Raw genomic sequence first — 12,613 nt, forward strand, 5'->3', positions numbered from 1 at the left:
CCACACTGTTTTTCATAGCTGTGGTACTAGGTTACATTCCTCTAACAATGCAGGAAGATTTCTTTTTCCCTACATCCTCACCAGCATTTGTTGTTTTATGGTGTTCGTGTCCTTCTTTCTTTCTTTCTTTCTTTCTTTCTTTCTTTCTTTCTTTCTTTCTTTCTTTCCTTCCTTCCTTCCTTCCTTCTTTCTGTCTTCTTCTTTTCTTTTTTTTGGTATGGGGATAAAACTCAGGACCTTTTGCTTGCAAGGCAGGTGGCAGAACCACTGAGCCAAATCCCCTGCCCAGTGTGTGTGTTTCTCTATGATAGCTACTCTGATGGGACTAAGATGGAATCTTAGTGTTTTAATTTACATTGCACTACTAGCTAAAAGTGTGGAATATTTTTTTCAGGTACTCATTGGTCATTTCCACTTCTTTTGAGAATGTCTATTGAACTCCCAATTTTTGACTGGGTTTTTTTGTGGAGTCCAATTTTGGGGGGTTTTCATATACTCTAGTCACTAGGCCTTCCATTCTAAAGATTGGTTCTTTACTCTGTTGATTGATTCCTTTGTTGTGCAATAGTTTTAATACAATCTAATCCCATTTGTTGATTCTTGGTCATATTTTTTGTGCTATTTGAATTGTTCAGGAAGTCCTTGCCTGTGCCTGTTTTCAAGTGATTTCCCTTCTATACCTTCCATAAGTTTCACTGTTTCTGTTCTTATAACTAGGACTTTGATGCATTTTGACTCGATTTTAGTGCAAGGTGAGAGGTTTGGGTTTTGTTCTTTAGCACATGGATAAATAATTTTCCCAATACTATTTGTTAGAGGTTCCAGTGTATATTTTTCTCCTGTGTATATTTTTAGCCCCTTTGTCAAAAATAAGATGATTAAAAGTACATGGTGTTTATGTGTCTTCTGTTCTATCTCATTGGTCTATGTGCCTACTTTTGTGCTGTACCATTCTATTTTGTTACTGTAGCTTTAGGATATATCTTAAAATCAGGATTGCAATAACTCCCACTGTGCTCTTATTTTTCAGGGTGGCTTTTGGTATTCTGGGCCTCTTCTGGTTTCATATAAATTTTAGGATTGTTTTGTTTAGATGTGAAAAAGCTTGTTAGTATTTTAATAGGAATTGCAGTCATCTATGGATCATTTTTGGTAATATGGCCATTTTAATGCTATTAATTCTGTCTATCCAGGAACAGGGATGTCTTTCCATTTTCTATAATCTTCTTCAATCTTTCTTCAGAGTACTATAATTTTTATTGTAGAGGCCTTTCACCTCTTTGGGGTTTATGGGTTTTTTAAAATTGTTTCTGTATTTCTTATAGTTTGCTAAGCTTCCTTCAAACAATTGTTTTGAATTCTTTGTCAAACAATTCATACATCTCCGTTTCAGTAGAGTTAGCCTCTGGGCAGTTATCTTGGGATGTTATAACTTTGCTTTTTCATGTCTCCAATTATCTTTGGTTGATGTCCATATATTTTGTAAAGCAGTCACTTCTTCCAAGCTGTACAAGCTAATTTTTCTGTGAAAATATTTTCTCCTAAAGAAGAGGGGAGGTTAAAAGATACTTGGTGGGAAGATGGAGTGACTCTGGCGATCATGAAGGTAGAGATGTAAATCTCTGTGAAGCTCTTTCAACTCATGTTGGAGTTGACAAACAGCAGGGATGTTCAGTGGCCAGTGCTGTCCATGTCTGCAATGTCAGTGAGTAGGGAGGTAATGGAAACCTCAGTGGTGATGGCTCCTGAAGTCCTCCCAATGACTTTTCTCCCACTGAGGAAGATGTGTCTAAGGATATCCCTTCTGGAAATGAGCGTGGCTTGCAGTTTCACTCTTGAGCCCAGTGACATGAGTAACTGTGACACCCCACAGAAAGTAGCAATGGAGCTGGCACCTGAATCAAAAGCATGAGTGGGAGGCTATAGTTCTGCCATCAAAAAAGATAATAGGGCACAAGGTATAGGCACATGGTGTATGTGCCCCCACATGCCACAACATGCAAGATGTGGATGTTTGTGAAGTTACCCATGGTCTGAAAATGGAAGCACAAGCATGTACAGAGGTACAATGGCTTTGAGGTGAGACTAGGTCATAGCTTTATCTGGCCACTAAGGCAATGAGAAGAGCATGACCACATACAATGAGGTCTGGTAACCAGACTGCAAGCTATGTCACTGAGCAATGGCTGCGGTGTCTGAGATGTGCTTGTGATTATTTCATCCACAGAGACAGGGTCTTCAGTAAAGGGTCTTCAGCTGTAGGACAGCTGCAGTAGAAGAATCACAGCACTTTCAGAGGGGAAAGCTCTTTCCCAATCATATTAACAAGCAGCCACTCCTCTGGATGAGGAGAGGTGTGCGACCATATCTCCCGGTCCTGGATTCACCATAGAAATGGACACTGGTGACCTCAGTGGCAAATATTCTGATGTCCTCCCTGGAGTAGGCTGCAGGAAATGCTGATGGTTCCTTATACAATGGTAATGCCAATGGACTCTGTTCTTGTTTACTTTTTTCAATTTTTTATTCATTAAGTTTATACATTTATGTTATACAATATGATGACATTCATTAATGGGAATATATCTTGGTTCTTATTTCTTTCCCCATTCCCCTGTCCTCCCTGTAACCCCTCTGCCCCTCCCTATTTACAAAGACTTTGTGTCAATTTTTTCTTTTTCTCATATTTATTCCTTTCCCTTCTTTCCCTTCCCCTAGCCCTCCCACTTCTCCTTCCCTTTGGGACCTTTTATTCCTATTTTCCATTATCTATTATGCATTTTGATCCTCACTTACACTTTCAGTTTCTCATGCCAGAGAAACTATTTGGTATTTACGCATATCTGTCCTATTTATTTCACTTAAGAGTATCACCTCAATGTGCATCCATTTATCTATAAATGTCACTAGTTTCTCATTCTTTATGACTGAGTAGTATTAAATTTTATAAAAAACAAACAAACCACAGTTTCTTTCTCCAGTCTCCAGTTGATGGACAACTGGGCAGTTTCCAAGTTTTATCTATTGCAAACTGTGTTGTTATGAACAAATATGCACGTATATCTCTGTGGTGTGATTCTTTTAATTCTTTTGGCAATGTACCCAGTAGGGGAATACCTAGGTTGAATGGGACCTCTAATCCTAGTTCTTTGAAATATCTCCATACTGATTTAAACAGTGGTTGCACCACGCTACAGTCCCACAAACAACAGAGAAGGTTCCTTTCTCCCCACAGCCCCACCAGCATTTGTTATTGGTTGATTGCACAACAGCAGCCATTCTTTCTGGGGTGAGACTGAAGTATTTTGTTGCATTTTCTTCCTATGTTTCTATCATTTTTATTTATTTGTGTATTTTGTTTTGGGCTGAGGTTTGTGGATACTTAATTGTCTAAAGCCTTTTTGCTACTCTAGAGATGTCCTTAGTTGCTTTCCAGTGTTGTAGGTTGGGCATTGCTAAGTATAATCCTTGGCTGCACCCCCAAGGTTCGCCCACCTTTGTTATTTTGGGAAAGGATACAATGTAGTTAGTCCAGCAACAAAGTTTTCTGGAAATGTACTCCAGTGCTGTTGATGTTACAAAGGCAATCAGAGTGTTGGCTTACAGAGAAATTGCAATAATTATGTAACACTGTTCATATAAAGTGAATCAGCTACAGTGGTGTTGCCCATGACCAATTATTTACTCAGCACTGGGGATCAAACTTCAGGACCTTGGACTTGCAAGTCACCAGTGGCACCACTGAGCCAAACCCCCAGCCCACCCATGACAACTGAGATATTAACATACCATAAGAACCAGTTGGTTACCACCCTTATTCCTATAGAGGAAAATGTCAATTAAGATGTAAACATTATTGCAACCCAGATACTGACTTATAGCTAATACGTACTAAATGGAACCACTATATCTCTACTAATGGAAAAATAATTCAACAGTAATTTTAAATGTAAACATTAATTTTAATTCAACAGTAATTAAAAATGAACAAAGCTTTATAGTTATACTATTAAAGATTTAAGGTTTGGGAATGGAGGATGCAAAAGGAAAATCATGAAACACTAAACTCTATGATATGAGAAGAGGGAGAGAGAAGTGGTACAAAGGATCTTATTGCAGAGTAGAATTATGTCTATAAAACAAGGTAGAGGTAAGAGAAAAACCAGCAAGAAGGGGAAGATACAAGAAAAAGGACAAAAAAGAAAAAAATTATATGGAGAGAAAAAACAAGAGAAAAGTAATCAAGGGTAAAAAATGTAAAAAGGAAAAGAGAAAAAAATAGAAAAAGAAAGGAAGCAATTGGAAGCAAGTCTGAAGGATAAAGGAAGATTACCCAAGCCTTGGGAAACTGGTGAAGTAGACAGGAGGGGAAGAAAGAAGAAAAAACAAAAGCACAACTGTAACATAAAAAAACCTAAAAATTATGTTCACACTAAAAAAAAAAAAGAAATTTTAAACAAAACCAAAACAAAAACCAAAGAAAAAACACTTTCTCTGGGATTTCAAGGCTATAGTTATCTTCTGGGCTCTAGCATTTTGGGCAATGTCAACTGCAAGGCATGACTCTGCTCTCACTGGCAGACGTGGGAGGCAGTCACAGCCCAGATCCATGCTGAGTAAACACCAGCAAGCTGACAGTAAGATTAGGTGGGGTGGCCAGGGATGTAGTTCAGTGGCACTGCACCTGCCTTGCAAGTGCAGGGTTCTGAGTTTGATCCCCAGAACTGCCATAAGATTAGGCAGAATGACAGTACTGTGACTTTCAAATCCATGGAACTTCAGGTTGACCCTGGACTCTGGTCACAGGGTTAGGGCCTGAATTGTTTAGCATATAACACTTTGGTATCTCTTGCCCACCTGCTACAGCCCCCTGGCCATTGACAATCTCCTATGGTTGTCTCTCACCCAGTCACTATGGGAGTTTAACACTGGGAGCCCTGAGATGAAGCCAACCCATATAGAAAGCAGCATGAGTATTCTTCAAAAAATAAAACTTTGATCAAGCTATACCACACTTCTATTCATGAAAATATTAAAAGAGTATATTATGATATATGCATTTCCAATTTTATAGTGGCATAAATGACAATAAGTAAGCTAAGGAAATGCTATGCTCAAAAGATTAATGGATAAAGGGAAAGTGGTATAAATACACAATGGCCATTAGAAAAATAAAAATCATTTCATTTGAAGGAAAATGGATAGAACTGAAAACAATGTACTTAAATCAAATAAGCCAGTCTCAGAAAGTTAAAAATGGCATGCTCTTCTCAAATAATAAACCTCCAAATAAGTAAAAATGAATGCTAACACCAAGGAAAGAGAACAGAAAACTAAATGATGTTCTTCTTCTGACAGGAAGGGGTATTTGGAGGAGAGGGGAAAGGAAGAGAGAGGGAGGTAATGGGGAAGAAAATAAATAACATTAAACACATGTAGTAATATACAATCACAAACTTTTTCTGTCCTACAAATATGCATTAATAAAAAGCTTGAAATGTAGTAAAAGTTACTTGACATGTACTGACAAAGGAACACTTGTACAATGCTGAAGGGAATGTAAAGTTGTGGACTATTAAAGAAACAATTTGGAGGCTTCTCCCAAAATTAAAAATAGAACTACCATATGATTGAGCAACTCCTCAACTGGTATATATGCACAAAATAAAAAATGACTTTGTTTAAGAGGTACTTGCACTGCCAGTTCTTCATAGTGATATTCAAGTAGCCAAGATATGGAATCAAGCTGAGCATCCATCCACAGATGAATGCAAAACAAAACTGTTGTACATATTCACTGTAAAATATTATGCCTTTTAAAAAAGGAATTCGGTAATTTTCAACAATATCAATAAATCTACAGGATATGTTAGATGAAATAAGCCAGGCACTGAGAGGAAAACTCTGTAGATCTCACTCATGCCAAGGGTTAAAAAGTCAAACTCATAGAAAAAGGGAGTAAACCAAAAATTGGAGGTATTTAGGAAGATTTAGGGCAAAAGACATAAAATTTAAGTCAGCAGGCATAATTTTAACAGTTCTGTTGTACATCATACTCAATATAGGTGACAATAAAACACTGCACTTTGTATCTTTTACCACAATGATATATGAGATGCATAGTTTGATAGAACAATCCCACACCATATACTAATGACCATATATCTAGTTCAGTGCATGAATATATTCAATTTGTACTTGTCAACAGCAAACTATTAATTAATACATAGGCAGGAAACATAAAAGTTTTCTATGAAGAGTTGTGGAACACAAGGGTAAGAATCCAGGACGTAAGTGTTGGGTCAGAAGTAAAGTTCCTTTTCATTGTGACACCAAGAAACAATGTGGGGCCAGGGATGTAGCTCTATGGCACTGTACCTGCCTAGCAAGTGCAAAATCCTGAGCTTGAATCCCAGTTACAGAAAAACAAAAAGAAAAAAAGAAAGGAACAATGTAATAGTGAGAGAATTCAAAGTGGGAAGAGTACAGGTCAAGCTCAGAGATAACAATGGAAATTCTGAGATGTGGGAGGGCTCCTCGTCTTCTCTGTAATGTGGTTTACAGCATTGCGAATTGTGAGGTCCAGGATTTATTCCAGGAGTGTACCACAGGCGTGAGACTGACACTAAACCATGTAAAGTGTTTACATGGGGGCTGCACAACTGCTCATCAATGCTTAACCTCCATCATGCACTTTCTTCTTAAGATATCATATGGGATTTTGCCAATAGATGTTTTCTTGATTTCAAAACCAACTTTCAAAATATGCCCAATTCCTCAAAACAGGCTCTGACAAACAGACTGTTGTCCTTGATGACACAAAAATACAAATCCCTCTGTTTCAGGAGGGGGCGTCTCCAAATCCTTGGTGGACCATGATGAAAAAACAAAGCCAAGGGAAGGAGACCCAAACATGTTTTTCAAAAATGTTTTTCCACCAAGTTGGGGGTGACAGGTGCAGAGCCCCAGGGCAGGTCAATCCCCAGAGCTCCTAGCTGAGGAGACATGAAGCACTGAAAAGAGGGAGCCAGCAATGCTCTGGCCATCATGTCATCATGGGTGACATGTCACCACCATGGCTACGTTACTAATACATCACTGTGTCTCTAGCTCTGCTCCTGTGTAGAAGCTGGTTTTTCATGTTCTCCACTTTGGGGAGGGATATGATGACTGTGGGCCTTCTATGTGCCTTACACAGAGATTGGTTCTCCCTACAGAGGGCTAAGTCGACAGACATGACCCTGCTCCATTTCCTCACCCCAGACTACAAAAAGAACTTTGTCTCCATTTGGGCCGAGCCTAACATGCTCTTCCCAATTTTGCTCTTCCTACTCCTGAAACCACTACACACATCCCAGTGTGACATTTCATGGTGTTTAGGATACCTGAGTCCAAGTGTTTACAGAGATGGAGACTTTGTTCTTGGTAGGTTTTTCCCTCTGTACTACATGAACCAGGACCCAGAAATATCCCATCTATCTTTTTTATTCCAGCCTAAAACTAGCATGAGAGCCAATAGGTAAGTTCCTTGTCTGTGTGTGTGTGTGTGTGTGTGTGTATTAAATACACTATCAACTCTTTGTTTGGAAGTGCTAGTGTATGTGCAAATCTGTGGTTCATATGTATAGAGAACTGTACTATAAAAAATGTAAAGACATGGCAGAAAAGCATGATTTCTGAGGTTCTTTTACTTCCCGATACTTGCATATTTTTTCACTTTTCTTTTGCTCTCCTCTCCATAAAAACAGATGATAGAATTCCTCATCCTTGTGTCCAGTCCATCAGATGCATGCTCATTACCAAGCAGGGGATCCTTCAAATGAATGAAATTGTTGCTGCCTCAGAACCTGCTTCTTGAGCATCTATGATGTGACAGCCATAGGCACCCCAGAAACTTAGCCCTGGCCTGACATTAATTTTAAAATCAGTGACTCACTCTAGGTGCCCAGTTTGGACAAGGACCTTGTTGAACTATGTCTCATGGTGAAGCCAATTTTAGCTGAGATCCACCACCCAAAACAGACCACGTCCTACAAAAGATCCATAATTGAATCTTTTCTTTCCTTAAATTCTTTTATTGGTACATATAGGTATACAATATATTTACATTTACCATTAGGTACTTGTACCTGTACATGACATATCTTGGTTATTTTTTTCACAATTCCTGTCCTCTCTTCACCCCCTCCACCCTTCCCTATTTATAAAACCTTTGTTTCCATTTTTTTCCTTTTCTCACAATTTTCCTTTCCCCTTCCCCTCCTACTTCCCCTATTCCTTTGGACCTTTTGTTCCTATTTCAAGTTATCAATTATTCATTTTAATCATTTTAATCCTTATTTACACTTTCAGTTTCTCACATCAGAGAAACTATTCAGTATTTACGTGTCTGTCTTATTTATTTCACTTAAGAGTATGGCTTCAATATGCATTCACTTAGCTAGAAATGTCTATAGTTTCTCATTCTTTATGGCTGAGCAGTAGTCCATTTTATGAAACACCCACATCATCTTTATCCAGCTTCCAGTTGTTGGGTACTTGGGCTGTTCCCAAGCTTTAGCTATTGCAAACTGTGCTGCTATAAACATGGGTGCACATATATTGCTGTGGTATGATTCTTTTAATTCTTTTGGGAAGATACCCAGCAGGGGAATAGCTGGGTCAAATAGGACCTCTAGCCCTAGTTCTTTGAAGTATCTCCATACTGATTTGCTCAGTGGTTGCATCAGTCTGCACTCCCACCAACAATGAAGAAGTGTTCCTTTCTACCCATAACCCCGCCAACGTTTGTTGTTGGTTCATTTCTTGATAGCAGCCATTCTTTCTAGGGTGAGGTGTGTAGGGAACAGGGAAAGAGGATGTTACTAGAACTTCTGCAGTAAGTCCTAGTCTCCTGTGAGCCACAGGAGCACAAGGCGAATTAACTTATTATACAGGAAAGGTAGAAAAAATGAGACTTTGAGAAGAAGTTGAGCTTTAGACCTGTTCAGTGCTGCTCTGGGTGGCAAAGAAAAAGCCTCCTGAGTTCGCTGCACTTTTTATTCAGTACATTGGGAGAAATAAATGTAACAAATGACTCAGGATAGGGCATTTGGTACATCGGGAGAAACAAATGTAACAGACAACTCAGGACAGAGAGTTCAGAACATGAAGTGCAGTGGAATATCTAGATAAATGAGGAACTATGCAGATGAAGATTTTGCTCCTCCAAGGATATCTTCAGCTGCTGTAATCTTGTAATGGAGCATCACAGCATCACTGGGTCATTGAAGTCTCAGTTGTTACCGGAGACCAAAATGGAATTATGTCTTGAATTGCCATAGCTGGCATGCAGGCAGGAGAACTAGACCTAATCAAATGATTTTTCTCCAAAATTATGTAGCATTGCTCCCAACAGAGGTGGAATCTCAGTGTTGTTTTCATCTGCATCTCTCGAATGATCAGTGATGTTGAAAGATTTTTCATGTGTGTATTTGCTGTTTTTACTTCTTTCTGTGAGAAATATCTGTTTGTTTCAGATGCTCATTTTTGAATTGGGTTTTTTAATTGGGGGTGTCTGATTTTTTTAAGTTCTTTATATATTTTGGATAGTAGTCCTCTGTCTGAGGTTCTGCTGCTACAAATTTTTTCCCATATTGTAGGTTGTCTCTTAGCTCTGTTGGTGGTTTCTCTTGCAGTGCAGAAGCTTTTTAATAAGATGAGATCCCAGTTGTTGATTCTTTATGCTAGTTCCCATGTTACTGAGGAATTGTTCATAAAGTCTTTTCCTATGCAAATGTCTTCAAGAGTTTTATCCAACTAATCTTCCAGCAAGTTTAGTGTTTCTGTTTTAATATTTAGCTCTTTAATGCCCTTTGAGTTTAGTTTAGTGCATGGTGATAGATATGGGTCTAGTTTTAGTCATTGGCAGGTTGAAATCCAGTTTTTCCAACACCATTTATTAAATATTTATGTTTCCTCCAATGAGGGTGGTTGGCTCCTTTGTTAAAAATGAGGTGGCTGAGGGAGGGAGGGATAGATAAGTAGAAGGATAGGGAAAGGTTAGCAGTGAGGCCAAAGGACACAGGAAGATCATGCAAACTCTAAGAAACCGCTGAAGACAAGAGTAAAAGACAGAATTAAAGAACAAAGAAGAGACCAGAACAACCTAACAGCAATAGGGTGGCTAGAAATTTTATTTACTTTCTTTTAAAACTAATGACAATTGAGAGGAGAAAAAATACAAGGAGAGAAAAATAAAGAAGAAATCCAAATTAGGGCCAGAACAGTAACAAAAAGGAAGATGAAGTACAAAGTAAGACAGCAAGAGAATGAGAGAGTGAGAGAGAGAAAGAAAAAAGAATAAAAAAGAAAAAGAAAAAAGAAAAAATTGAAGAGTAGAAAAAATAAAAACTAAAAATTAAAAATTAAAAATAAGAGCAAAAGATGTTTTTGAAAATAAGAAATAAAAAATAAAAATGAAGAGTCTCCTTTAGGGTATGTCTATGCTGTCACAATAGGCAATGCAGGCAGCAGTGTGCAGTTGTAAGTCAATGAGTCTCAGCAAGACAGTAGCAGAACCATGAGATTCAGGCAGATTTCTGGCTGCAAGGCCTAAGTTGAGCTCTCTGTCCTCCTGCAGGGTTGCACTCTGCAAGTCTCTACTGCAGGCTCCAGCTGCCTTTCCCCTTAGGATAGTCTAGGTTCTGATGGGAGGTGACGATCTGTCCACCTTAGCAAGTACGGTGGTCTGGTGTGCCTTTATTGCAAAGATTCTCTTTGCTTTTCTAATAGGCTTTAATTTTCATCAAGGAGCCAGGGAAAGGCCTTCTTTTTGTTGTTCACTTCTGTTGTATCTTCTGCAGTTCAGGACAATGGCCTTTATGCCTCCCTTTGCCTATGTAGTGTGGAACCAGGAATCGGCACAGCCAGGAGGCCAGAGGAGAGGGAAGGGTGCAGCAGGTCCCCACATGGCTAAACTAGTCACTGGGGGCTGGGACGCAGGCAGGAGGGAGCTCAGCTCCATGTGGTGAGGGCCTCACTGTCTGCTCACTGGTCCCCATAATTGAATCTTATCAAACATGAGACATTCATTCCCCTAAGCTTGATGTTCACGAGAAGAAATGAAACCATCTTTTAAATGGGTTTAATGTCTTATTCCAGGAACCTCATTGTTAATTTTTCCAGAAAAAAAGCAGAAATTCATTCATTCTAGACTTAATCAACAGTATGGCATGTGTTTGTAATAACTGGTTCCCAGATTGATTTTATTAAGGCTTTAATTGTAGATTACCATGTTTCTCCTTACATGGTTTGCTAGTGCAACAGTAGAGCATACTGAAAGAATGGCTCAATACATCAATATATCCATATCCCAAGAGAGTTGGTCATTATGCAACTTGATTCCATGGGTGTCTCTATTCTTACCAGTATCTGCTGACATCATTTTAAGTCTTGTCATTTCAGCAAAACCACATGCAATAAGAAGAGAAGATATTGGGCTGCCAACTTGTGGGAAGAATTTTAGTTTTCTGACTCTCTGTCTTTAGTATTCTGACACATCCTGCCTGTTATCCTTCCTTTTCATGTTTTAATTTTGAGTTTCTCTTCCTTTTATCTCTTCCTCTTCCTTTACCAAAAATATAAAATGGACCATTTTCTGGCCATTGCTTCATGTATATGAAATCTCTGGTTAGGTGACAGCTACTGATGCTTCCCATCTGTCTCAGTTAGGGGGTAGGCACTGATAATAGAGAAGGAAAGAATATTTAATCCCAGGCATTCTGTAGACCTCCTGAGAAACTGTGGTCAAGAAAGCTCATGAGAGCAGAGGGGATGAAGAAGAAAAACTGTCACCCCATTTCCCGAAGCTGGAAGACCAAGTTTGCACTCTGCAATCTGTTGTCCAGCCAGAGAAGCCTCAGGCCACTCTCCTTCTCTGCAACATAGTCAGTTACAATTAACATGGTCAGAAAACAATAAAAATATATATTCCTATACTTGTGCAAGCCTAATATGGGCACAGACTCTCAGCTTTATTCTGTAAATGGTCTTCTAGTCACTAGAAGTATATCACAGTCCTAATTTTGTAGGAGTAATGAACATTTCTGTTATTTTTTCCAGACCTACTGTCATTTTACATGAGTATGCCACCATTCATTTAACTAATGTTGGACATTTTGGTTGTAACTCAATTTCTGTACCCATGATACCTAAATGTCCAATATTTTTAAATTAAGCTATGCACATTTTCCCTGATAAACATAAGTAAAATAAAAGTATTGGTTACAAAGATATCCTCATGGACAAAGCTGATGATATTTAATGCTAAACACTTACAGGAAAGCCAGCGATTTCATTGCCACATATTCATTTAGAGTTTCTAACCATTCTTCCTTCCATTCCTGGAAGGCAATAATTTACTTCGCAATGCTATAGATTTGCCTACTTGAAACATCTCCTATAAATGGATCCACATGATTTGTGATATTTCCATCTGGATAATTTCATGTTTTGCAGTGTATTCAGGTTTCATCTATAGTGTAGCATGTATTAGTCTGTACAATAATCATAATCTTACAACCTCTTAGTATCTTTGTGCATTTGGCAATCAAGTAACTTCTGTTTGCACAAA

General features: G+C 38.6%; 1 pseudogene; it reads left to right on the top strand.

Annotated features, from left to right (window-relative positions):
- LOC110345683 (vomeronasal type-2 receptor 116-like) overlaps positions 1 to 12,613 on the top strand; it is a 75,829-nt pseudogene that overhangs the window by 46,715 nt on the left and 16,501 nt on the right.

This window comes from Heterocephalus glaber, unplaced genomic scaffold (assembly GCF_053883595.1).
Source record: "Heterocephalus glaber isolate CG9 unplaced genomic scaffold, H.glaber_assembly_v1.0 deba00001859, whole genome shotgun sequence".
NCBI classification, from domain to species: domain Eukaryota; kingdom Metazoa; phylum Chordata; class Mammalia; order Rodentia; family Bathyergidae; genus Heterocephalus; species Heterocephalus glaber.